The sequence below is a fragment of the Ovis canadensis genome, chromosome 3 (assembly GCF_042477335.2).
Source record: "Ovis canadensis isolate MfBH-ARS-UI-01 breed Bighorn chromosome 3, ARS-UI_OviCan_v2, whole genome shotgun sequence".
NCBI classification, from domain to species: Eukaryota; Metazoa; Chordata; class Mammalia; order Artiodactyla; family Bovidae; genus Ovis; species Ovis canadensis.
The window spans coordinates 30,824,012-30,851,574 of record NC_091247.1 but is presented as its reverse complement, the minus strand read 5'-3'; the positions used below and the strand labels follow the sequence as shown (position 1 = coordinate 30,851,574).

Here is a 27,563-nt window from a genome sequence, read left to right as displayed (position 1 = left end):
ATGTAGAGCAGAGCCCAGGTTTCTACCTCTGCCTCCCTCCCGTCTTCCCATATAGCTGCTCCCCATTCATCGGAGTCTTTGTGGTCCTTACTTTTTCACTGGTAAGCGTCTAGTCCTTTCTGAAAGCAACCAGCTTTCTTTGGCCATCAGGGACTTCCTGGGTGGCACTAGTGGTAAAGAACGCCCCTTCAATGCAGGAGACATAAGACACCAGGGTTTGATCCCTGGATCGGGAAGATGCCCTGGAGGAGGGCATGGCAACCCACTCTAGTATTCTTGCCTGGAGAATCCCACGGACAGAGGAGCCTAGCAGGCTACAGTCCGTAGGATTGCACAGAGTTGGACACAACTGAAGCAACTTAGCTCACAGGTAGGCATAGCTCCTCCCCTCCCCTCCCATCACTATGACTGTCTCTGTTCTTTGCATGCGGAGTCTTTGGACAGGAGACCTGAGGGGGTAGGATGATGTTTGGGGTTTCAGAGGTTCTATCTTTCCACAAGCCAAAGCTGAGTTAACATCCAAGAACCTTCCTCTCGAGGGACTGGGTGCTTGCTCCAAGCTGCCCTCTGGGAAGATGAGCCAAGATGCTATTGACAGCATCCTCTCGGGGGTCTCTGGAAAAGAGCAAGCAAAGCCACTCTCCATCATGCTGAGTTCAACTGGCTATCCAGCAGGCATTCCCTGAGGGGCCAACATGTGCCGGGCGCTGGGCTTCGTGGCCACGAACCCACCGTGCTTCCTACTTTCAGGTTCTCAGCCTCTCTAACAAGACAGGATACCCACAGGGAAAACTGCCTTATCTAAGACCTAGGATTCGCGTCTGCCACAATTACTTCACAGCAAGGCATCCATACCTATTTTGATGAATGATTAAATGAAAGAAGTTCCACATGGCTGCTAGGAAGGAATTTCCAGGAGGAAAAGTGCTCTGAGATCTGGGAAAGTCAACAGAGAATATTTGATGATTGGGTAGCCCTGTAAGACCTGCAGGGAATGAGCAGACAGAGAAGAGAGGAGGGCTTTCCTGGCCAGAAAGGACTGACCCCAAGGCTGGGAGGAACAGGGAAGAACAGAAAGGGAGCTGGATATGTATGTATACAAATATACATACATATTTCTTTTAAAAACTTCTTTAGTTTTTTTCCTCATTTTACTCTTTTCAACCCATTTTTGCTACTGCCCCCTCCCCACCCCCCCCCACCCCATACTCTCTGATTTCTTCTTTGATATTGCATTTTTTAAAAAAACAGGCTGGGGAAGTACTGCATTTTAAAGCCTCTCTTGCCTGCCAAGCTGTGCTCCCAAGTCCTCTAAACTCCACATGCAGCCAGAATAACTTGAGGATGAAGCTCATTAATAATGTGCATGAGAAATCACATCTCTCCAGGAGGCCAGGAGAGGGGGAGACTCTGCCCCTGTCATCAAGCTTTCAGAAATGGAGCTCACAAATAGGACATCCCCTCCCCACTGCCTGAAGGCTGGGGCTGTCCACACAAGTGTCCTGGGGGACATTTCTTGAGTGAAGTTTCTCCATCCGAGTGGGGCCTCAACCATAATAGCTTGCTCTCCCTAAGCGTTGTTGCTTCCTGGCCCAGCATCTTTATAGATATTTCCAGTTGGAGGAGGGGGATTTCCAATGGCATGTCACTTAGTATGAGTACACCCATTAGTTATAGTTAAACAGGCTGCGGCAGTGATGACAAATAAATTTAGCACCAAAAGGACTGTGTGGATATTCAGAGCCAGAATGGTGGCCTTCAGACGACAAATCCACCAGGCTTTCCAGCTCTGGAGGGGGCTCAGGGGAGGGGTGTCTCCTCCCGGGTGGATGACCTCACATTTTCAAAAGGCGATGCTTCCTGAGAACAGCTGGATCTTGAGTCTATTTCAGACAACATCCTCAAGCCCTGGGACCCTGGGAGCCTCTCCTTGCTTTTTCTATTTGTGAGCCATTTCCCCCCGGCTTCTTTCTGAATGCATTTGCATCATCCATCTCTGACTTCTTTCTAGGAGGTAAAGAGGCCTGCTGTTCACAGTAGAATTTCCCTGTGATCGGCCACCATCAGTGCCCACACTCCTGCAGGGTCCCAAGGAAGAGCCCACGTGGACACCTCAGCCCTTATGCTGGACTGCTTTTGGTGGTCTTACCAGCCAGCCATCTCAGGTGAGGCTAAATTCCATTTTGTGTGCTTGTGGTGAACATATTATATCATGGATACCCACCTGGCTATTTGCTTTTATGTTTCAGAAGGCTGGGTTGTTATGCCTTTGATATCCCTTAGGATGGAGGAGCCTGGTAGGCTGTAGTCCATGGGGTCGCTAAGAGTCAGACACGACTGAGTGACTTCCCTCTCACTTTTCACTTTTATGCCTTGGAGAAGGAAATGGCAACCCACTCCAGTGTTCTTGCCTGGAGAATCCCAGGGGCGGGGGAGCCTGGTGGGCTGCTGTCTATGGGGTCGCACAGAGTCGGACACGACTGAAGCGACTTAGCAGCAGCACAAGCAGGCGCTCCACATAGGCAGTGTTTCACTAGGCTTCTTGAAATGTGGACACAAAATTTGGGGAATGGGGGAGAGTATCAAAACCTTAACACAGAATAAATTGGGAGAGGAATGATGGATGATGGGAAGGTTCCCTGGGCAGATGGCAGGGAATCAAAAGGAAAGGCTGTCAATTGTAGTAACATGAGTCAATACAGAATGAGCATGACTGTGTGTTAGTTGTGCTGGTCCTTTGGTGAGGGCAGCATGGGGAGACAGTAGAGAGCACGACCATCATCACTCGGTGCTTGATGGCCTGGCTTTGAAGCTTAGCTTTGCTGCTAGCTTAGTAGGCTGACCTTGAGCAAGTTGCTGACCTTTCCTGTGCCTGAGATCCTGCATCTGTAAAATGGGGGCTAACAGTATTGCCTCCTCCCTGGGATTGCTGTGGCAACTAAGCGACACGATTTATGTGAAGCAAACAGAATAGGATCTGTATCTTGGGAAGATTAGTGAGTTTTGTCACCTCAGTATGTCCCCATCTTTAAGCGTCATTATCTTCACAATTTTGCTAGAATCATACACCCATGTATTTACTTGATAACAGCCAGGACATGGAAGCAACCTAGATGTCCATCAGCAGATGAATGGATAAGAAAGCTGTGGTACATATACACAATGGAGTATTACTCAGCCATTAAAAAGAATACATTTGAATCAGTTCTAATGAGGTGGATGAAACTGGAGCCTATTATACAGAGTGAAGTAAGCCAGAAAGAAAAACACCCATACAGTATACTAATGCATAAATATGGAATTTAGGAAGATGGTAATGATAACCCTGTAGAAGAGATAGCAAAAGAGACGCAGATGTATAGAACAGTCTTTTGGACTCTGTGGGAGAGGGAGAGGGTAGGATAATTTGGGAGAATGGCATTGAAACATGCATAATATCATATATGAAATGAATCGCCAGTCCAGGTTCGATGCATGATACTGGATGCTTGGGGCTGGTGCGCTGGGATGACCCAGAGGGATGGTACGGGGAGGGAGGTGGGAGGGGGGGTTCAGGATGGGGAACACGTGTATACCTGTGGCGGATTCATGTTGATGTATGGCAAAACCAATACAATATTGTAAAGTAATTAACCTCCAATTAAAATAAATAAATTTATATTAAAAATTATGAAAATAACATATTGAAAAGTGTAAACAGCATAAATCAAGAAATAATCACGAAATGTCAAGAAGCAGAACAGGGCAAGGGCCTCGGACACTCTCCTCATGCTCCCTGACTGTTTGGCCAGAGGTACGTCTATTCCGACTCTCACTCTTTTGTTTAGCTTGCTCGTTACACATATGGAATCCGAGAGTGCGCTGTGTTTGTGTGTATCTGATTTCTTTTATTAATTGAATTTTTGGCTGTGCTAAGTCTTCATTGGTATGGGCTTTTTCTAATTGCAGCAAGCGGGTGCTTCTCTGGTTGCAGTGCGCAGGCTTCTCGTCACGGCGGCTTCTCTCATTGCAGAGCACGGGCTCTAGACCTAGGGCTCAGTAGCTGTGGCTCACGGGCTTAGTTGCCTCGAAGCGTGTCGAATCTTCCTGGAGCAGGGATCAAGCCTGTGTCCCCTGCATTGGCAAGCATACTCTCAACCAGTGAACCACCGGGGAAGCCCTGTGTGCCTCTGATTGCTCTAATTCAGTGTGGTATTTCAGAGCATGGCTCTGTGATTGCGTACAACTGGGAATCTTTCATTTTCCTTACTGCCTAGGATCCCATTGCATGAGTACAGCACCATTATGTATTTATTCTGCTGTTATTATTTATTTATTTATTCTGCTATTTGTGAACCTTTTTTGTGTTGTTTCCAATTTCTATTGCAAATAATGGTAGTAGTAATCTCTTTGTACATACTTGTTAAAACACCTGTATGCTGAAGATACATTTAGGAGTATAATTGCTGGGTTATGCACTGTGACATTCAGTTGCAGGAGATAGTGTCAAATCAGCCTTCCAATGATTGTGCCATTTCATCTGTTTTGTAATCTTTTTATTGATTTGTAGAAATTCTTTATATATTCTGTATACAAGCTCATTTGTCCCTTTGTCAGTAACATGTATGGCAAAGACCTTTCGTGATCTGTGTAGACTTAAATGTTAGGTTTATTTTAAGATAAAAACTTTAGGTTTATCTTAAGGATAAAACTTAAGATTTATCTTCTTTGTGAAATTGAATTTGACATTATTTTTTACTGAAAGATATATGTATATTAGATCAAAGTTTTCCCCTGCTCCAACTAAAATAATTTTCTCTACTCCTGATGGTATGCCTTATCATTCTTTAGGAAACATCGATGATTTCATTTAGTCCTCACAAAGAATCTATTAGGTAGGTACCCTGGTAACCCCTGTCTTCTAGGTTTGGCATTGGAGGCAGGAAGGTGTCAAAATTTACCCAAAGACACAGCTGACATGAGGGCCAGGGATAGTGCTTGCAGAGCTCATATTGTTTCTATCATATCACTGATCAGCAGGCTATTTTATCTTCTCTTATATGCCCTGAATCCTCGAGAGACCCACTGCATTTCCAGAATCCTGACTGCAGTGAGGCCTTCAGCAAACATTTGGGGGTAAATGAATAGATGGGTGGATAGATGAATACGTGGATGAATGAGTTGGTAGATGGGTGAATGGGTGAATGGAAGGATGGATGATGTCGAGAGTCAGTGTTTTCACAAAATCTCCCTGCCCAGGGAGGAGTCCATTCTCAGGCCAGGCCCTGCCGTCACCCCACAGCAGCCCTGCCATGGCCCTTCTCTCTTTCAATGGCCTTCGGGGGAAAAGATAAGAACAGAACTGGAGCTGAGGTGAGGGTGTGGCAGTCCCAGCCTTGCCTTTGCTGGGGAGAAGTGTGATCACATCTTTATCAATGCAGGGGTTCTTTTAGGAACTCTTGCTCACAGAGGAAGCAGATACTTGTGGTCTGCCTGCTCTGATGGGTTGTTATACCAGCTCTATCTACATGTTCAGACTTGGGATGTGGGCTCTCCTCTGGGGTGCTTTCATGCCACGGATGGGGGACCATTCACTGTTCTGTATCTAGGAAGACAATGGGCAGATTCAAGAACTGGTTCCTGTGTCCTTGAGACCCGTTGCATTTGATCTCGCTTCACTCACGCTTTCATTTGCACAGCAGAATTTGCCCTTGTTCACTTGAACATTTTCTAGCTCTGTCCCAGGAGCTGATCTGGGTGTTTCTGTAGAAAGGATGGTAAATTGGATTCTGTCTAAAGAGCACAGATGAGGATCCCACAGGGAGAGCTCTGCTAGAGATTGGGATGGGGTGATTATGAGCGTCACTGTTCCTGGTTTGAACTCTCTCTTGAGGCATTTGTTGAAACTTTGTTCATACTAAGTAGCTACCAGAACCTTTTCCCATTCTGAGGGCTGGTGACATGCTGTTCTGGACTCTTTCTGAGCACTTGCCCAGGAAAGTGCTTGTTGTGTTTAATAAATTGTGTTGATTTATTGCCTTTATTGAACTGCCGAAGTCCTCTGTATTATCAGAGGTGATGGCCTTCTTAGGAAAACATGGAAGGTCTCTTCATTAGCATCCATTTTTCTATGAGGCTTTGGAGGGTGAGATACCGAGATGCACAGTGTTCATTCTGGTGATATATTGAGCACCATCAGGGTGAACAATGGCTTCCGTATAAATCAGGTGGAAGGAAAGAATAGAGGCCATTTGCTACAGGCTTGCAGGAGTTTTGTGATGAAACGAGCAGGCTGCATTTCTTTCCTTCGGTGATGACAAGCTCCTGTCTTAATTTTCCACAAGGGAGTAGCAGCAGGCGGAAGGAGCTCTTTGGGGAGAAGCACACCTCCGCAGTCAGATCGGTCTATGATGTTTCAGCACGTCCCACTTAGGGCTTGCCCTGTGACAGCAGGTGAATCACTGGCATGGTTGTGCCTGCACTTCTTGTCTGTGTTAGTTGGTGCCCTGACCCTCACAGTGACAACAAGCTTTCTTTGTATCCCTCTGCTTCTTGCCGCAGATCCAGCTCAGTCTGAGACTGGCTCTGAGGCTTCCTGCATGCATCAGACCCCAAGTTTCAGGGAAAGCCTAGATGATCCTGAGAGAGAAGCCAAGAACCTCAGGGGGCAATGATGCTTGACACTCCCATCGCTTTCCTAGGACCTGCCTTTGGCTTCTATCTTCTTCTGGGAGAAACCTCGTAGAGTCTGGTATCTGCTTTCACCTCCTTACTGAGGATGCTGTGGGCTTAGGAGCACCATCCCTGGAGCTTTAGATCCTGATAACTGCAGATCCATGGATGTGTCTGTCAGGCACTCAAAACTGTGGATCTTTTCCACATCTGGCTAGAAGCACTTACTGCTCCTTATACACTTAGAGAACACACTTCCACTCCAGGGGAACTCAGGCCAGCACCCGTGGGGACCAGAGACAGCTCTGAGTTTGAATCTAGCCAAGCTGTGTGACCTTGGACAGATTACTTAGTTTCTCTGGGTTTCGGGCCCCTTATTTGCATGAGGGGGATAATAATGCCACACTCAAAAGATTATTGCAAGGACTAAATGAGCCCATGTTTGCCAAGTGCTTAGCAGTGTCTGACACATAATGCCTGTTCAAACAATGCCAGCTATGATTATTAGCAAAGTTTTCATAAATTCTTATTAAGCAGGGGGTACTTATAGCTGTAGCCAGCTATGTGCCCTGTTAACTGTAGGCTCTACGAGTAAAACGGTGAGTGAAACTGAGATGCCCCTGCCTGCAAGGAACTTCAGTTCAATTCAGTTGCTCAGTCATTTCCAACTCTTTGTGACCCCATGGACCTCAGCATGCCAGACCTCCCTGTCCATTACCAACTTCTGGAGTTTACTCAGATACACATCCATTGAGTCAGTGATGCCATCCAACCATCTCATCCTTTGTTGTCCCCTTCTCCTCCTGCCTTCAATCTTTCCCAGTATCAGGGTCTTTTCAAATGAGTCAGTTATTTGCGTCAGCTGGCCAAAGTATTGGAGTTTCAGCTTCAGGCTCAGTCCTTCCAATGAATGCTCCAATGAAAGCAAAGAACTTAGAGTTCAGCAGATGAGACTGGAAGTGAAACAGGCAATTAAAATACAGCATGAGAAGTAACGTGGGTGGTGGTGGTGATCACTGATCATTGTTGTTCAGTCACTCAGTCACATCTGCTTTGCGACACAGACATGACATAGACACCACGTATGCTTTGTGACATCATAGACGCCAGGCCTCACTGTCCCTCACCATCTCCGGAGCTTGCTCAAACTCATGTGCATTGACTCAGTGATGCCATCCAACCATCTCGTCCTTTGTCATTCCCTTATTCTTATGCCCACAGTCTTTCCCTGCACTGGGGTCTCTTCCAGTAGTCGGCTCTTCACATCAGGTGGCCAAAGTATTGGAGCTTCAGCTTCAGCATCAGTCCTTCCAATGAATATTCAGGGTTGATTTCCTTTAGGATTGATGGGTTTGATCTCCTTACAGTCCAAGGGACTCTTAAGAGTCTTCTCTAACACCATAATTCAAAATCATCAATTCTTTATGGTACAACTCTTACATCCGTACATGACTACTGGAAAAACCATAGCTTTGACTATACGGACTTTTGTAGGCAAAAGGATGTCTCTGCTTTTTAATACAATGTCTAAGTATCACTGATCATAGGATGAGCATATAGGAAGGGCTTCTAATCCAGTCTAAGATCTGGGTACTGGCCCTCCCCAGGCTGAGCCAAGCCTCTAGAAGCTGACCAGGACAGGACAGGCTAAGGAGTAAAGGCAGTGTTGGAAGCCTTGGTTATAGCTGAGCAATTAGAGGTAAAATCTTCACACTCCCCTAACTCTGGCCAACCAGAAAAACCTTCCACTCCCATGATGTCACTCTGCCTTTTAAAAATTGATCAGCCTAATTTCCCTTAGTGATTGTCATCTTTCTTCCCTGCTGAAATGGGCACCCCCTATAGGCAGGGCTCAGGGCTGTCAGTTACTCCATAGCACTTGGCGTGCTAAGTTGCTAAGTCACTTCAGTCGTGTCCGACTCTGTGCGATCCCATAGACGGCAGCCCACCAGGCTTCCCCGTCCCTGGGATTCTCCAGGCAAGAACACTGGAGTGGGTTGCCATTTCCTTCTTCAATGCATGAAAGTGAAAAGTGAAAGTGAAGTCGCTCAGTCGTATCGGAGTCTTAGCGACCCCATGGACTGCAGCCCACCAGGCTTCTCCATCCATGGGATTTTCCAGGCAAGAGTACTGGAGTGGGGTGCCATTGTTAATTTTAATACTTTGGCCATCTGATGTAAAGATCTGACTCATTGGAAAAGACCCTGATGCTGGGAAAGATTGAAGGCAGGAGGAGAAGGGATGACAGGATGAGATGATTGGATGGCATCACCGACTCAATGGACATGAGTTTGAGCAAGCTCCGGGAGATAGTAAAGGACAGGGAAGGCTGGCATGCTGCAGTCCATGGGGTTGCAAAGAGTCAGACTTAGCGACTGAATTGAACTGAACTGATATTAATACATTAAGTGAGATGGAGCAGGCATTGAGATTTGCCACGCTTCGCCTTTCAGAAATGCCCAGTTACAACTGCTGGGGGTGACCAGCAGACTCAGTTCTCTATGCCTCCCTTCCTCTTCTCTCCTCACAAGCTGGGACCTGACTCACAGTGGGGAGGCTGGGGCCTGACTCACAGTGGGGAGGCTGGGACCTGACTCACAGTGGGGAGGCTCTGGGCCCCTCCCACCTCCAGGCTTGGAGCTGAGCTGGGAGTTGTACTCATACAGGCAAAGTAGGAGCCTGCAGCCCCCTCCTGAAGCTGGTTTCAGCCCTTTTGCTCTGGCAGGGGGCTCCTGGCTGTTCAAGGCTGCTGTACTTCATATCTGATAATCAATGCTGCCCTTATCTTGGGAGGAAATGCTGCCCAGTGATATCACACACTGAATCGATTAAAAGCAGAACTTTGAACTTGTCTGTTTGGAGAGGTCTCTGTAGAGTGAATCACTCAGTCCTCCTTTAATGCAGTCCAGATGCCTGCCAGAGACCCCATCTGCAGCTCAGGAGCAGCTCCGTGGCAGGGCCAGAATACCCTGAGTTTTCACAGGTTGCCAGGGGCCAGAGCCAGAGGGTGTGTTTATCTATAATGACATCACCTTCTTCAACCTACCCACCCCCCTTCAATTTTTGGTTTTGACTCACTTCAAAGAGAAAGACTTCCACGTTTTCTCTGCCTTTTCTGTTTTGTTTTAGCTTTGTGTTTTAACCCAATGCTTTACCATTGCTCTACCTTCTTTGTAGAGAAAATCCCCAACAGATGGATATTTGTATCCATTGCAATTTTCCCAGCCCTCCGCTATGTGGGAGGTGGAGGTCTTGTAACTAAAAAATGAGGCTAGGGAAAAGAGGAGTTCAGGAAGTATGTGATCAAGGCTGGGTTTGTGCTGTGGACACCTGGGGATTCAAGAGTCCTGAGGGAGACACATGTGGCCTAGAAAGGCTAGGAAGACTTCTATCAAGGCATTGGGACTGGAATTGGGTCTTGAAGGAGGAAGGAAGGATTTGAAGAGAGCTGGGGTAGGGATGCTTTGGAGAGCACTGGGATGGGTAGCTTGACAGAGCACAGAGCTGATGATGAGTAAGTAAGCCCAAGGAGAAGGAGCAGGTACTGCCAGAGGTATAGGTGGGCAGGCTTAAATGTGATGGTCGGAGAGCAGAGTATGCTGAGTATGATGGTTCATTTATGTGTCATCCTGGCTAAGCTATGGTGCCGAATTATTTGGTCAAACATCACTGGAGATGCTGCTGTCAAGGTAATTTTTAGATACTATTTTAATCAGTAAATTTTTGGTAAAGCAGATTACTGTCCATTACTGATTGGATGACCCTCACCCAATCAGCTGAGGCTTTAAGTGTGAAGACCAAAGTTTTTAGAAGGGATTCTCCTCAAGACCATCACACTGACAGCCTGCCAGTGTTTCCAGCCTGCTGCCCTGCAGAATTCAGACTCAAGACTGAAGCACCCATTCTTAATTACCAGCCTACCAGGCTGCCTTACAAATTTCAGACTTGCCAGCCGCCCTCCCCACAGTCCCATGAGCCAGTTGCTTAAAATAAATCTTTCCCTCCATATATGCACTTAGATCCTTTTGTTTTTCTGTAGCACCCTGGCTACCACCCCAATCAGAGCCAGGCTTGGCGGAGTGATTGTAGTCCAAGGGCAGTTTTGGAGAGCCAGGCTCCATTTGCCAGGTATTTGAGGACTAGATACTGAGTCAGATTCTGCAACCAGGTTCCATGGCCACGAGACTCTGCCCAGAGGAGCTCACACAAGGGAATCCCAAGGACTCTAAATTGGAGCTTCCATGCAGAAATGTGACAAGGATTCTGGGTGGAGCCTGGCTCACTCCCAGTTTTTTCACTTCTTGCATGGAGTTGGTTTTAACTGACAAAAAGTCCCACTACCAGTGGACGTTTTCTTGTTAAAACCGACACTTGCATTCTGTTGTGCAGCAAAAAGATTGCTTTTTTTTTGGCAAGCAGGCCTTGGATTTTTCTGAGCTAGCTGTGTGAGAAACAACCCTCCTGAAGCCCACTGTGCAAGTGAGTCCCCGCAGAAACATGCCTGCGCTGTCAGGTGCGGGGAGAAATGTCTTTAGTAAGAGTAGGTCACGGAATGAGACTTCCCCACTGCAGTGTGGATGGGCAGGGGGGATTTCCACAAGGACAAGTCTTAAGAATCTCCGTAAAAATGCATGACTCCATCTGTCTCCTCTCTCTTCTTTGGCTTCAGATGAGCTGAGCCATTTAAAAATTCCCCAACGAGAGACCCTAGACACCAGAAGAAGTGATGAACAGATTTTCAATTTGGCCCGATTTGCATGATAATTTTTTTTTTTTCTTGGCAGTGGAAATCATTGTCTGAACTAGAGGTTGGAGATGGGGAGTTGGTCTTCCCTGGAAGAGGCATATTCTTGATTGGTCTGGACAGACTACTGGTGCTCTGGGTGAGCTCTAACCTCAGTTTCTGAAAAGGAGGAAGATGTGGCCCGGGGAGAGACGGAGAGGAAATTGATGATCTGAGTGGTAAAGAGTCTGCCTGCTAATGTAGGGGACATAAGAGACGCAGGTTCAATCCCTGGGTCGGGAAGATCCTCTGGAGAAGGAAATGGCAACCGACTCCAGTACTCTTGCCTGGGAAATCCCATGGACAGAGGAGCCTGTTGGGCTATAGTCCATGGGGTTGCAAAGGGTTGGACACGTCTGAGCATGCAGGCATACACGCATGCTCATGCTGACACTGTCCCTAAGCTGCCTCTGGGCCTTGACACTGTGTCCTTTTCTCCAGGCTAAAGTGCGGTCCAGCCCCACCCCTGCTTCCCACAGTCCTATATATACCAGTACAGACTTTCTAGGAGGCTGCTGCAGCTCAGTGTCAAGGATCGTCCATCTCCGTAAGATGTTTCCCCAGCGCCTTGTTCAAACCTTTCATCCTACCCAAGTGCCCTTCAACCTCTCTCCTCTTGCCAAGTCAGATCCTGCCTCCTGGCCTTGGAGGCTCAGCTCCTGTCCCCCTGACTCAGCAAGATAGTGAGAGGAAGACTAGCTCCTCCTAGGATGGTGCTCTGGGAATAAGATTCAGTTTGATCTGGAGAGGACTCTGAATTCACAGTAGTCATCACAACATAAACCTCAAGTCTAGATGAAAAAACTCTTCCAGTCCCACAAGTGGGTGGGATGTCCGTGTCCCCTGAGAAGACCTGGAGAGACACCAACTTCTGAGGGCCGGTCTTGAATCCTCCCTGCAGCCTTGTGAGGGCAAACCCACCTCTGGGGCCTCAGTTCAGTTCAGTCACTCAGTCGGGTCTGACTCTTTGTGACACCATGGACTGCAGCACGCCAGGCCTCCCTGTCCATCACCAACTCCCGGAGTTTACTCAGACTCATGTCCATTGAATCAGTGATGTCATCCAACCATCTCATCCTCTGTCATTTGCTTCTCCTCCCACCTTCAATCTTTTCCAGCACTGGGGTCTTTTCAAATGAGTCAGTTATTCACATCAGGTGGCCAAAGTATTGGAATTTCAGATTCAGCATCAGTCCTTCCAGTGAATATTCAGAACTGATTTCCTTTAGGATGGACTGCTTGGATCTCTTTGCTGTCCAAGGGACTCTCAAGAGTCTTTTCCAACACTGCAGTTCAAAAGCATCAATTCTTCAGTGCTCAGCTTTCTTTATAGTCCAACTCTCACATCCATACATGACCACTGGAAAAACCATAGCTTTGACTAGATGGACCTTTGTTGGCAAAGTAGTGTCTCTGCTTTTTAATATGTTGTCTAGGCTGGTCATAACTTTTCTTTCAAGGAGCAAGCGTCTTTTAATTTCATGGGTGTAATCACCATCTGCAGTGATTTGGGAGCCCTCAAAAATAAAGTCTGTCACTGTTTTCATTGTTTCTCCATCTATTTGCCATGAAGGGATGGGACTAGATGCCATGATCTTCGTTTTCTGAATGTTGAGCTTTAAGCCAACTTTTTCACTCTCCTCTTTCACTTTCATCAAGAGGTTCTTTAGTTCTTCTTTGCTTTCTGCTGTAAGTGTGGTGTCATGGTGTCATCTGCATATCTGAGGTTATTGATATTTCTCCCGGCAATCTTGATTCTAGCTTGTGCTTTACCCAGACCAGTGTTTCTTATAATGTACTCTGCATAGAAGTTAAATAAGCAGGGTGACAATAAATAGCCTTGACGTACTCCTTTCCTGATTTGGAACCAGTCTGTTGTTCCATATCCAGTTCTAACTGTTGCTTCCTGACCTGCACACAGATTTCTCAGAAGGCAGGTCAGGTGGCCCCTTTGGGGCCTAGGCCTCACTTAAAGTCCCTTCAACAGGGCAGACAAGAAAGGGCCAACACTGTTCTGGGTGAGAAGGGAGAGCCGTGGGGAGAAGTGAGTGTTGTGGGGGGTCGGGGCCAGGGCAGGAGACGGGTCAGGGTTGGAGGGGGTGCTCTGCTGTGTCCCTGGAGAGGCAGGGCTTCCACGTGGTGCCGTGGCCGCACTGAATACAGGACACCCCTCAATCCTCGGGCACCGAGCCCCTGCCTCACCAGCCATTGCCTTCGCCCTTCACAATGTGGACTGAGAGGCTTGTCATTAGAGTGGTGTTGACCAGAGAGAATTAAATGATAAAAATGATAAGACCAGCTCTTAATTAGAGCCTGTGGGGCTCCAGGCAAGGCCTACAGGCAGTTTTTGAGAGAGGTCTGAGGGATCTCAGCACGTGGGCAGCAGGTGCCAGGCGACAGATTGGGCCGCGGGCACCACTTGGCCCTGTCATTTTACACATGAGAAAACCGAGGTCGTGGACAGGAAAGTTGCTCCCCGCTGGGTCTTGCGGGACCTAAGCCCCAGCCTGGGGATCCCTCTACCTCAGCTCAGACTTCTCCAAGGGGTTTATATTGCAAGGATCTACCTATAGAGGGATGCTCTGTGGTTGGTACTTATGACAGCATTCATTCACCCATCATTCATTTGTTCAACACATGTTATAGAGTGCCTCCCATGGGCCAGCGAGTGTTCTGGACATAGGATAGAGCTGTGAACAAAACCAGAAAAACAAACCTCCCCTCACAGAGTTATTATTGGTGTATATTTCTTTTGGCAGGGGGAGGAAACATAAATTGAACACACATTAAATATTGTGTCAGAAAGTGGTAAGGGCAGTGGAGAAAATGCAGACAGGAGGGTGCAGGGCTCTCTCTGGTCAGAGAGTGGTAGGAACTCTTGGGCAGTTGTAAGATCAGTGACAAGATTCCCCGGGGCCAACCCCTCACACCAGCCTTCCCCTGCTCCCCCCACCCCCCTGTGAAGTGGAAGGAGGATGGAGTTGGGGACTGCAGTTCACAAGACCATGTGAAAGGTACCCAAGAGGCAGGGTCCTGGGGGCCAGGCCTGGGCTGTGGCGTGAGCTGGGGAGGTCAGAGCAAGCTTGGCAGGGGAAGGAAAGCTCCCCACAGAGGGAAGGCTGGGCTGGGCACTGAGGATGTGGCCTCGGGGAAAGGGCAGAAGGAAGGCTGAAAAAGACAGTCCTGGTTGGCTAGGGAGCAGCACGGGGGAGGGGAGGAAAAAAGGGATGAGACAGAAGGTGAAGTTGAGAAGCAGTGTTGGGGCACAATGAAGAACCCACTAAGCAGGCTTTATCTCCCAGGCATGGAGAGCTTCCTGTGTTTACTGCTGGGGGATGATATCAGGAAGAAACCACCTTTAAAAAGGTTCCTCTGAATAGTTACAGAATGTCGGCACATAAATACAATGGAATATTACTTATCCATTAAAAAGAACTACTTTAGTTTGCTGTTAATGATCAGTTGTGAAGGACTCTGTGTGACTCCTTGGACTGTAGCCTACCAGGTTCCTTTGTCCATGGAATTCTTCAGGCAATAATACTGGAGTGGGTAGCCATTCCCTTCTCCAGGGCATATTCCTGACCCAGGGATCAAACCTGGGTCTGCTGCATTGTAAGCATATTCTTTACTGTCTGAGCTACTTAGATTGCCCCACTAAAAAGAATGAAATAATGCCATTTGCAAAAACGTGGATGGACCTAGAGATTGTCATGCTGAGTAAAGTAAGTCAGACAGAGAAGGAGAAATATCATATGACATCCTTTATATGTGGAATCTAAAAAGAAATGATACAAATGAATTTATAAAACAGAAAGAGACTCACAGACTTAGAGAACAAATGTATGGTTCCTGGGAGGAAGAATGAGGGAAAGGAATAGTTAGGGAGTTTGGGAAAGTCATGTACACACTGCTGCATTTAAAATGGATAAGCAACACGGACCTATTGCGTAGCACAGGGAACTCTGCAGCCTAGATGGGAAGGGAGTTCTGGGGAGAATGGATACATGTATATTATGGCTGAGTCCCTTAGCTGTTTGCCTAAAACTATCACAAAATTGTTAATTGGCTATACTGCAATAGAAAATAAAAAGTTTAAAAGAAGATGCCTGTATCCACTTGCACATTTCTTAAAAAAAATGAAAATAAAAGGGTCCTTCTGCCAGGTACAGGAGAGTTGTGTTGGAGCAAGAAGTCATCTACGATCTAGGGCAGTGATGGTGGGATGGAGAGAGGGGTTGGATGCAGAGTGGGAGGAAGGACCACAGGACTGGATGCCTGAGCTCCAGCTTCCTCCAGGCAAGGCTGATTGTCTAGGTTTTGGCAAGACCTGCAGGATCCTGTTTCACTGCTCTGCGCAGGTGGCAACTCTCCAAGATGGGAGGAGAGACCTGAGTGCCCAGGGGATTTCTCCAGATGTCGAGTCTTGTGCTCTGCCTGCCATATACACCTCCCAGTCTCTGCTTCTATTTCCACCTTCACTGAGTCTGGCTTAGACTTGGACAGCTCAGATCCAGCAGACCTGGGGAAGTCGGGGGCAGTCCGTTGGCAGGAAAATCTGGGGTCAGTCCGGGGCTATAGGAGATGCATGCGATCTATTTCTAGAAAACCAGCCAAGAAAGGACTTTGGAGGCTTTTTATATGTGGGGTCTAGTTACAGTGCCGCAAAGAAGCCCCAGGGCAGGTCTGAGGCCCTGCTAGTCAACAGGTTCAGCTTGGGTAGGCTAGGACACCAGGGAAGGATCTGACTAGCCTGGGTCCCTTGGCTTGTTGCCATCTGGCTTTTTATTGTCATTGTTTAGTCGCTCAGTCATGTCTGACTCTAGCCAGAATTGTGTGTGACTGTAGCCTGCCAGGTCCCTCTGTCCGTGGGATTCTCCAGGCAAGAATACTGGAGTGGGTTACCATTTTCTTCTCCAGGGGATCTTCCCAATCTAGGGATCAAAGCTGTGTCTCTTGTTTGGCAGGCAGATTCTTTACAACTGAGCCACCAAGGAAGCCCCTGTTACCCCCAAACTTTAGGAGTCCCTGTCATACTTCAGGGGCCCCTAAAATTTGGGAGTGTATAAGACGCAACCCAGTGCTTGGTGGTCCATCCCAAGAGTCTTTGCCGTTAGCCTGCACCAGACTCTGGGTCTGGTAGGGGAATCTTGCTTGTGATTCCAAGCTTACTTAATGCCCCTGGTGGAATCCAGACAGGTATAACCAAAGCCACCACTGAACAGAACTGGGCTGGCTGTGATGGGGGCTCTGGGGACAGCCAGAATCCTCAAGGAACATCCCAGGCCTGTTAGAGCCATGGCTGCTGTCTGAGTTGTAGCTGGTGAGGCCTCCGGACTCACCTTGGCTGGGAGAGCCCTAAGGTGGGACCTAGACTCTTGTGATGGGGAGGCTAGATGGAAAACTGGAGACTGAAAATGAAAAGTGACCCACATTTAATGCAGCACAGGGGAGAGACTTCTGCCACTCTCTTCCAGCCCACTGCCTCTTCCTTGACTCCCTGGGGTCTTAAGTGAACTATGAGCTCACCGAGGCCAGCATGGGACTGTCCAGACTGAGGGCCAGCCATCTGAGGCTGGGATTCTCCTCTGCCTCAGCCAGGCAGCTGAGCTGGGCTGTAATTGGCTTCCCCACCCTCTCTGTGCAGACTGAGGTGGGTGTGTACTTTGTACTTAATTATAGTGCTCATAACTAGAGAGGAGCTGCTGGGAAGCACATGTCATTTTGTTTGGGGATAATACGCACAAAGGCTGCAAAGTATCTATTAGATCGTCCCGTCCTGCCTCTGCCAGACGCGTGTCAGATCACACGTGCTTTTCTCCTGCTTGCGACTCAGGAAGGGATGGGGGCTGGGCGGGCCTCCTGAAGGCTGGCAGCCCCTCTGCTTTCTCTTGAGCTCTGCTCTCCTTTTCCTCATCTATCTACTCAGGTTTTCATCCATGCATCTGGTTCTGCTGGCCTTGCTCTCTTATGTTCTCCCTGTGAGCCTCGATTCCTCCAGTCCCTGTTTCTGGAGACCCCACTGTGTGACAGGCCTGCCCCAGCTCAGTTCTGGGGGTTCAGACAGTGATACCCATCCACCCATCACAGTCCAGAGCGGCGTGAGACCTGTCCACGGATGGTTCTGATTTAAGGCTAAATATGGGTGCACCATGCAAGGAGGGAAGGGAGAGGTCACCCTGGGCTCTGCTTGTTGGGATGCTTCATGGAAGAGACAGCCTTTGAGCTGGGAGAAAGTCACCAGGTGGGGAGAAGGGAGGCACCTCGCTGGAACCTGCAGCCCCTTTCTCATTCTATTGCTAATATCCTGGTCTCCCACACACCTTCTTGGTCACGGATTGATTCCCTCTAAATCCGACCTTTACCATCTCAGTCCTTCACATCTCCCTCTTCTCCATCCACCTCTGGCCCATTTTAGACACAGTGGGCCAGCTGGTCAATGCTGACGAAGAGGTGGGAATCTGGAGACGAGAGAACTTAGGGCCATAGCTGTCTCCCATCTTCAGCTTCCTCACCTGCAGAATGAGGGATGAGGGCTCATCTCTGACCCCTTCAGGTCTGACGTTCTAGGAATTTCTAAAGCAGGGAACCACTTGGCAGAACCAGGGTCCCGAGGTGGCAGCCTTGTATCTGTTTCTTCCTCTTCTTGACTTCAGCCACCACCTCTCTCCTGGCAGCTCACAGATCTGCATCTTCAGCACAGGTTCCCTGCCTGAGCAATGGAAACACATCTCCCACTGCTCTCTGCGTGTGTCTCCGGAGGTGCCTTAAAATCAGCACACGCAAGAGGGAAGTAGTTGCTGTATTGTACACCCCCCGGTTCACCTGCTGCCGGATATATGTGCACCACACATTCACACACTCACATCCTTCTGGATCCTGTTACTTTCTTAAAACCACTCCACCAGGATAAAATCTCTGGAGAGCTAGACGTTGTGGGGCATAGGTCTTTTGAGACCTGATGGTAGGCACATCTATCAAGACTCCTGCCTCCCCAGACACTGGACCCCAGCCAGCCCTGACTGCTGAGCATACCTTTTCTGCGTCTTTCCATGAGTCCTTGCTCTGGTCTAGAAGATCGCTCTCATGCCACGGTTTCTTCCAAGTCATTCCTTAAAACCCAACTTGCCTCTCACCTCTCTGAAGAAGCCTTCCCAGACATCACTTGTCCCAGCTGATGAATCCTCGCCAATCCCTCTTTTCTATCCCTGATCTTGTGAAGGCCGTTTTGATAGTGCTTCTCAGTTAGTTATTATCAGTTTACTGTGATAAACAGCGAGCACCCCAACTCCCGTTCATCTTTTGGCTCCAAATTTTTCTAGCATGCTGCCCAGCACTTATTGAGTGCTGAGGATTTTGTTCTTTAAGTGGAACTGAGTCCTAATGATTGCCCTGTGGTGCTCACAATCCCTTGACATCATGGATCTGCCCAGAGTCAGGAGTACACCTGACTCTGTACACGTGACAGCCCACCCCAGAGGACTCTACAGTGGGGAGCGGCAGTAAGTCTGTTTTTAACTTGATGCCTGCCGTGAGTTAGGTGTTAGGAGTTTTCTTTTTTCTCAGACTGGGGTGAGCCCTTGAGCTGACCCAGAAGTTCTGAGCATTTATCACTGAGTATCGATGACCACGTATTCCACCTCTCCACCTTGTGCCTGGAGATGAGGGAAGAAATACAAGCTCATGTTACAAAGAATATTTCTCTGGTTTATCAGCTCTCCCTCTCTCAGCCCACGCTCAGAGTGATTTCTTAGTTCTCAGCTTTTCTTCCTCTGATCAAAGTGCCCGAGGTGGTGAGCACCAGGAGGGGAGCCCGAGCATTTCTGGCCCAGTCTCGTGAGCCCCTCTTCAGCATTGTTTGAAGAACCTGTAGCCCAGAGTTCTCCAATCAGGTGGGTGTGGTGGCCTAGCTGCAGAAGGGTCTCCAAGGGCTTGGTGAGGGGATGATGGCTCTGGGATACTGGGGGCTCCTGCCTTGCCTCCACCCGGATGAGATCAAGGCTGCCTGTGTCCTTCCTCGTCCTTTTTTTCCCATTCTGTTCACTCAATCGCTCCTTTTCTCTCCAATGAATTCAATGCAGAAAATCCATGAGCAGGATTTCTCTCTTCAAAGGATCAAATAACCCTTCTTTTTTTTCCTCCCTTTTAATTTTTTTCCCCCCAAACTGCAAAAGGAAAACATGCAAACAGACTTAGAGTTAAAGGTGAGAGAAAGGAAGAAAAGTTGCTGCAAAGTAATTTCAACTTGAGAAGTAGAGCGGCTGAAACCCAGAAAAAATGTGCATTCAGCAATATGGTCTGCTCCTACAAATTAATTAACCCAGAGCGCTGTGTAATTAGTGTGCGGGGTAGGGAATTGAGCAGCTCACAATATCCCTCACCCAGTGCGGCATTACGTTTGCGAAAGAATTTTCTCTTCCTTTCCCGAGAGACTTGAGAGAGTCACCCCATTGGTCTGGAACCAGCAGGGGCCTCACGGCTGGAGACACATTTGGGACTGGGGTTTTGCCTGTGAGGAGGGGGTCTTACGGCTGCATCCCCCGATGTCTACCTTTGTACATGGCATAGCTGGGCCGTTACAGAAAGAGGGGGAGGCCAGTCAGTTCTTCTCCTGGAGAAATGGACCCTGAGGAGACCCTTCTGCCCATGCGCTGCATCTAAACTCTGAGTTCTTGCTTTCTTTTCTTTTTTAATGTTTTTTTTGGGTTGATTTACAATGTTGTGTTAGTTTCAAGTGTGCAGCAAAGTTAATCACTTATACATATATGTTTATGCTGTGCTTAGTCGATCAGTCAGGTCCAAATCTTTGCGATCCCGTGGAGTGCAGGCTCCTCTGTCCATGGGGAGTCTCCAGGCAAGGATACTGGAGTGGGTTGCCATGCCCTCCTCCAGTGGATCTTCCCAACCCAGGGGTCGAACCCAGGTTTCCTGCACTGCAGGAGGATTACCAGCTGAGCTACCAGGGAAGCCCATAGATATATGTATATCCACTCTTTTTAAGATTCTCATCCTGAGTAAAGTTGATGCTGGTAAAGACTGAAGGCAGGAGGAGAGGGGAATAACAGAATATGAGATGGCATCACTGACTCAATGGACTTGAGTTTGAGCAAACTCTGGGAGATAGTGAAGGACAGGGAAGCCTGGCATGCTGTAGTCCATGGGGTCACAAAGAGTCAGACATAATTTAGCAACTAAACAAGTTGAAGTAAGTCAGACAGAGAAAGACAAATAATCATACAATATCATTTACATATTGAATCTGAAAAAGAGGGGGAATGGAGAGTTAGTGTCTAATGGGGACAGAGTTGCAGCTCAGGAAGGTGAAAAATTCAGGTGATGGATGATGGTGAGAGATACAGAATAATTGAGTGTACTTAGTTCCACTGCACTGTGCAAATATGGTTAAAATAGTCTGTTTTGTATTATGTGACTTCCACCACAATTAAAAAAAATTAAACATTTAAAAAAGGCTACTTATGAACTTATCTACAAAATAGAAATAGAGTTAAAATGTAGAAAACAAACTTACGGTTACCAGGGTATAAGGAGTGAAGGAGGGATAAATTGGGAGATTGGGATTGATGTATCCATATTATTGTATATAATTAGATAACTAATTAGGACTTACTGTATAGCACAGGGGACTCTACTCAATACCCTGTAGTGGCCTATATGGGAATAGAATTCAAAAAACCAATTTCCCAGTTTTGACATGAATGTGGATATTTATCACCTCTTGAGGAACTATGTAAAGGGGTTGCAGGGCTGTATTTGAAGACTCTGTGGCTGATATTGTCACAGGAACCTTTATGGTGGGGGCATGCTTCATGGGGGTCATTGCAGAGGTTGGCTAACCACCTTTTCCCTTTTTTCCATACACTCTTTCAGCATCTAGTAAGGCCAGTGGACTTGCTATAGACTGAATGTTTTTGTCTCCCAAATTCGTTAACCCTAATTCTCAGTGTAATGGCATTTGCAGACAGGCCTTTGAGAGGTAATTAGGTCACAAGGGTGGAGCCCTCACAAATGGAATTAGTGCCTTAAAAAGAAGAGATATGAGCCAGATGATCTCTCTCTGCCACCTGAGTGTAAAACAGGAAGTTAGCTATCTGCAAGCATTTCCTTACTAGACACTGACCTTGATCTTGAGCTTCCAGGCTGCAGAACTGTGAGAAACCTGTGTCTGTTGTTTAAGCCATTCAGTCTGTGGTATTTTGTCATAACAACCCAGACTAAGACAGGACTCATCCTCAGAGTGTTTTTAAATGCACAAAATGAAATATATAGGATTACAAAGGCAATGAATAATAATGACATACAGTTATCAAAATGCAAATAAAACAAATATGTTGTATAGTCATATATGTGCTTCTTTGTTATTAACTCATTGAAAAGCAAGATCTATTGATGGGTTGAATAACTGACATGTCAGAAATAAATAATATTTTGAGAAATCTGCAACACTCATACTAAAATAACTGATTTCTTCTGTTGACAAATTGTGTGCATGTGTTTGTGTCCTCAGTCGTGTCTGACTCTTTGTGACCCCATGGATTACAGTCTGCCAGGCTCCTCTGTCCATGGGATTTCCCAGGCAAGAAGACTGGAGTGGGTTGCCATTTCCTTCCCCAGGGCATCTTCCTGACCCAGGGATCAAACCTGAGTCTCTTGCATCCCCTGCATTGGCAGGTGGATTCTTTACCGCTAGCACCACCTGGGAAACCTGTTCACAAATCATAGCGTTGCTAAAATAACTGTGGTTTATTGCCCACTTTTGTCATTGAAGGAAATGCTGTAGTTCAACTAGAGGCTAGTGAAAAAGAAGACAGACATTTTCGCCATCTGAGTTCATTGACCTTCTGACTTCTGTCCATGGGCCTTTGGATGAGTTTCTGCTGATGAAAAAATGGGTTTCTTAGGAAAATGATGGAAACATTGGTGACATCTATTGAGTCCTCCTGTAAATTCCTCTGCTTGTGGGGGTCCTTTGTCCCTCTCTGAAGGGGAAATGAAGGATTGATTTCTTGGAGTCAGGTGTCACTGAGGGTTGTTGCTAAGGACTTGGAGAAGCAAAAAGACAGAGATGATAAGGGAAACATCACTATGACTTGTGCATGTTAAGAATTGCTGGGTTGGTGGCCTGTGCTGTGAGCAGAGGGGTGAGGGTGGACGTGCGCATGGCCGAGGAAGGGTGCAGGAGCACATGCTTCCCAGAGGGGAAGCCTGGATGCTTAAGGGGTGAATTGGCAAAAGGGAGGTAGCGTGAGGCTAGACAGGGTGCAGGGAGTGGGTCTTGGCTCTTCAAGGTAGGCTACCTCTTTGGGATGTGGGAAACTGGGGGCTCTCTTAAGCTCATCAGGATAACGGACGTAGACTCGTGTTGCAGGCAGATGGACTCTCAGATGCACCTAATCACATGGTTTGAAGTCCTGCTCTTCCATAAGGTCTCCACGAGCCAGGTTTCAGCATTATCACGTGTACATAAATCATTTTCACCTACAGGTCATTGACTTCCTCCGCAGCTTTTTCCAGATTCAGGCTTCATGAACAAACATTTGTAAGCTGGTTGCTCATTTGCCATCTATTCAGTGCTATGATAACTGAAATCATCTCTGAACAGGAAAATATTTTTATCTGTCTTAGTTGCTATTCAGAGGGCCTGGGGTAGGCCATTGAACTTCTGTACTTGAGAAAGATAAGTTGCTCCAGGTAATGTTTAATTTTACTAAAGAAAAAATCCCAAAATGACTTTTCCCCTTAAGTTAATAGTTTTTGTCCTTGAAAACAAAGCCGACACAATACAGGTGAATAATACCTTGAAGTCTTTGTTCTCTGGGCTGAGTCTCAGAGCTGAATGCATCAGACAGGGTGCTAAAACTTGTAGGCAGAGGTATAGAATCCCAATCTCTACCTTTTAACATGAATCTAGGCTCTTCTAGATACCAGGCCAATCAAGCGCCCCTCTGGAGACCTCATGGTGAGAGATGAGAATAGATGAGAATCCCTGTTGCATATTAAAAACTATTGTGACTTCCCTGGTAGTCAATGGTTAAGAATCGACTGCCAACGCAGGGGACAGGGGTTTGATCCTTGACCCGGGAAGATACACGCCGCAGAGAAACTAAAATCAGTGTGCTGCACCTACTTGGCCTGTGCTCCACAAGAGAGACCACTGCAATGAGACCAATGAGAAGCCTGTGCACTGCAACTAGAGGGTAGCACCTGCTTGCTGTAACTAGAAAAGCCTGCTTGCAGCAATGAAGACCCCCGCGCAGCCAGAAAAAAATGAATGTTAGTTATATTGTATTATTTTTGTACAAAGTCTTCAAAATTTGGTATGCATTTTATACTTACAGCACATCCTAGTTGAGATTTGCCTCATTTCAAGTGTTTTGTGGTCATGTGTAGTTAGTGGCTGCCACACTGGATACTGCTTCTCTCTCTCTCTCTTTCTCTCTCTGTAATAAAATTATTATAACAATATTATGTTAGTTTCAGGTATACCGCATAATGATTTGACGTCTGTATACACTACATAATGACCATTACAATAAGTCTAGTAATCCGACTGTCCCTGTACAAAGTTATTACAATTTTATTGACCATATAGTGAAAAGTGAAAATGTTAGTTGCTCAGTCATGTCCGACTCTTTGTGACCCTTTGGACTGTAGCCTGCCAGGCTCCTCTGTCCATGGATTTCTCCAGGCAAGAATATTGGAGTGGGTAGCCATTCCCTTCTTCAGGGGATGTTCCTGACCTAGGGATTGAACCCAGGTCTCCTGTGTTGCAGGCAGATTCTTTACCACCTCAGTCACCAGGGAAGCCCATTGGCCACATTCCTTATGTATATTACATCCCTGTGACTTACGGGATTCCCAGGGGGCTCAGTGGTAAAGAATCCACCTGCCAATGCAGATGTGGATTTGATCCCTGGGTCGGGAAGATCCCCTGCAGGAGGAAATGGCAACCCACTCCAGAGTTCTTGCTGGGGAAATCCCATGGACAGAGGAGCCTAGCAGGCCACAGTCTGTGGGGTTGCAAAGAGTCGGACATCACTGAGCAACTGAGCATGACTTACTTTTTATATAACTGGAGGTTTGTGCCTCAAAATCCCCCTTGCCTATTTTCTCCTATTACCCACCTCCATTCTGGCATCCACCAGCGTGTCCTCTGTAGCTAAGAATCTGTTTGTCTGTTCTGTGGGGAGCTCTTCTCTGGGACTTGCTTTTCACCATGAGCTGTGTGTGCCGCTCCCTGGCTAATCTGTCTGTGGGTCTCAGAGGTTTATCTGTTAGAGCAATGTTGTTGTTGTAGTTTGGTCACTAAGTAGTGTCCAACTCTTTGCAACCCCATGGACTACAGCATGCCAGGCCTCCCTGTCTCTCACTGTCTCCTGGAGTTTGCCCAAGTTCGAGTCCATTGAATCGGTGGTGTTATCCGTCCTGTTAGAACAGTGGCTCCAGACAAAGGTGCAGTGCGATGCAAGGACCCGGGAAGGCAGAAGCATCCATGGCATGAATCCTTTTTCACAAAAGAGAGTGACTTGAGATTACCATCCCCTTGAGGAATTGGAAGATGCTTCTCCCGGAGATGCTTCTCCTGGAGATGCTCAGATGCTCTGAGACCTGGAAAGGTGTCTTCCTGAAGGCTGACACATACAGGGCTGCCCGGAGCACAGGCAAGAGATCTGCTCGTTCTTAGATACTGTGGGTGAAGCAGCCATACCTATGATGCCAAGACCTTGGCAGGGAAGGGAAAAGCCAGTGTCTCCAACTTTCTCTAATAGTTTCTGGGTCATTGCTCCTCATGTATTGGGTTGATAATCCTGTTGTTTACCTATTTGCTTGTATTCCACTGTGTTCCTCAAGTAGACTAGACGCAGTTCACAAAGATAGTTGGATTATGGCATGTTGACATAAAAATGACAAAAAACGAAGCATAATAGATGGAAGATAGGAAAGATGAATGGAACTAGGTGTGAGGTTGGTTCAAAATATACATCCCTGAATGGCTCACCTATTTGCTAGAGATGGGCTATATTGATCTGAGCCTCAGCTTTTCAACAGTCAAGGCAAAGGAAGGCACAGTAAGTGACATGAATCACAGCACAGGAAATGAAAACAAACAGGGCCTGAGTTGGCACAAAGTCACACTGTTGGGCAAGAATGTGAGGACATAGGACAGAGCACAGTGGAAACCATACCGGTGACACCAAAATCCTGTCACATCCTCAGAGCCATGTTTCTCCTGAATTCCTGAAACGAAGCTTCATCAGGCCCGAGCTTCCACCCTCAGCAGGAGCATCTCATACTCAAGGGGGTAAATCCAAGTGTTGCTCTTCTGTCTCTGTTAGACTAAGGGCGCACCTCCTTGCTTTTCCAGAGAAGCCATTCTGCAGAGCCCGCCTTATGCTCTCCTGACACTGGGCTGTCAGATGGACTGCTTAATTTGGGTCTGTTTAAGAGATTAGAGAGAGCCACACATTCCACAGCAGGGAAGGTTCATCAGTGGATGTTTCCTTCCCTCCTGGGTGCATGGGTACTTTTCCCAGACTTCTCTGCAGCCAGGCATTGTCTTGACCCTGAGCTTGAGCAAAAGTGATATTCGTCACTTCTGAGCTGAAATGGTTGGGAAGTAAATGCATTCTTTCCATAATCCTCATCTGCTGGCTGAAAAATGAAGGCTACAAGGGCCCAGAGGAAGATGGAGCCACAGGGAGGAAGAAGCCCAGGCTACTGAGGGTCTGGTGGAAGACACCCAACCGGAACACCTTCCCTGGACTGTGATCTGCACAAGGAACCAACTTCTCTTGTGTCAAGGCGCTAAGATGTCTGGATTTGTCTGTTAGAGTCACTAGCATTATTTGAACTAAAACAGTTCTCCTTGGGAAATGCTCTCTAAATACAATTCCACTGCACCAAGAGGAGTTGAAATGTTTGAGTGACACCAAGTTCAAGGTTATGTTCCCTGACAACTACTAAGAGTGCAAATATTCTCTGTTGCGGGGAAGTGGGTAGGTGTAAAACCTTATGTTTTAATAGTCACCCAAGGTGGGAGTAAGATGAACACACTCTTGTCAAAATTGTGTCACCTTACAAGAACTCCTGCCTGAATAGAAAGCTCTTGTATCTCTTTTTGGAGATAAGCCAGGATGTACCTGTGTGTAAGACCAAGATTCTCCTCAGAAAGTCACTTTGGATCTGCCTTAGCACACAGTGAAAATGGTAACCAAGGCCGCACGATTTCATACAGTGTAATCTGTTGTAATTTTAACCTGAAAAAAAATTTAAACAGCTATATAACCCTTTGACTGCTGCAGCCCTTGTAAACAAAACAGAACTTGGACAGTCACCTTGGCCAAGTCTCCTTCTCACTCTGGGCTCTAGTTTGCAGGCATGACCAATGACAACTGTATGTGGTGGGCCAGAACTGCAATTTATCATCTATGTGTACAACGCCAAACAAAAACTCTCTGATGCACACATCTGTAGCATGTCGACAGGAACTATAATTCTGTCCCCATTGTTCTTACATGGTGTAAGCACTAAGCACCAGATATAGTGGCAGAACAAACATTTCCAGGTGCCACACACATCACCCAAGGCGGTTGGTGGTTTAGTTGCTACTTCATGTCCGGCTCTTGCTACCCCATGGACTGTAGCCCACCCAGCTCTTTTGTCCATGGGATTTTTCAGGTAAGAATTCTGGAGTAGGTTGCCATTTCCTCTACAGGATCTTCTCAACCATGATTCTTGCATTGCAGGCAGATGCTTTACCACAAGCCGCCTGGGAAGTCCATTGTATAAGGTAAGACACTTGTAATATTTATGGACCAAGTCCTGGGGGACAAAGCCAGGAGGAAAGGGTAGTCCCTGATTCTCCTGGAGAAGAACTACAGGTCTGCAGTTGCACTCAGAGATCATGGGGGCTGGGTGGTTATGTCACCATCACGATAGATGTTGCGGGAGAATCCAGGTTTGTGAGCCTGGATGGTGTGCATGGCAACTTTCTTCCTGATGGGTCTTTAGTGATGAGTCATCTGCACAGCTTGGTGATTTGCCCAGGAATGAGCTCATAATGGCTCTAGATTAGTGACCAGACCAACAGCATTGAGAGAACCAAGTGCTGAGA

General features: G+C 47.2%; 1 long non-coding RNA gene across 6 annotated transcripts in view; it reads left to right on the top strand.

The window, feature by feature from the left end:
* Positions 1-27,563, top strand: part of LOC138436702 (uncharacterized) — a 480,161-nt gene that overhangs the window by 360,959 nt on the left and 91,639 nt on the right. For 4 of the 6 annotated variants that reach the window (XR_011255535.1, XR_011255534.1, XR_011255536.1 and 1 more), the window contains 2 exons: positions 2,012-2,165; positions 27,196-27,239. This is a non-coding gene — a long non-coding RNA (uncharacterized lncRNA). Of the gene's footprint in view, positions 1-1,872; positions 2,166-27,195; positions 27,240-27,563 lie in introns of those variants that run through there. The other 2 variants (XR_011255539.1, XR_011255537.1) reach the window with 2 other exon arrangements.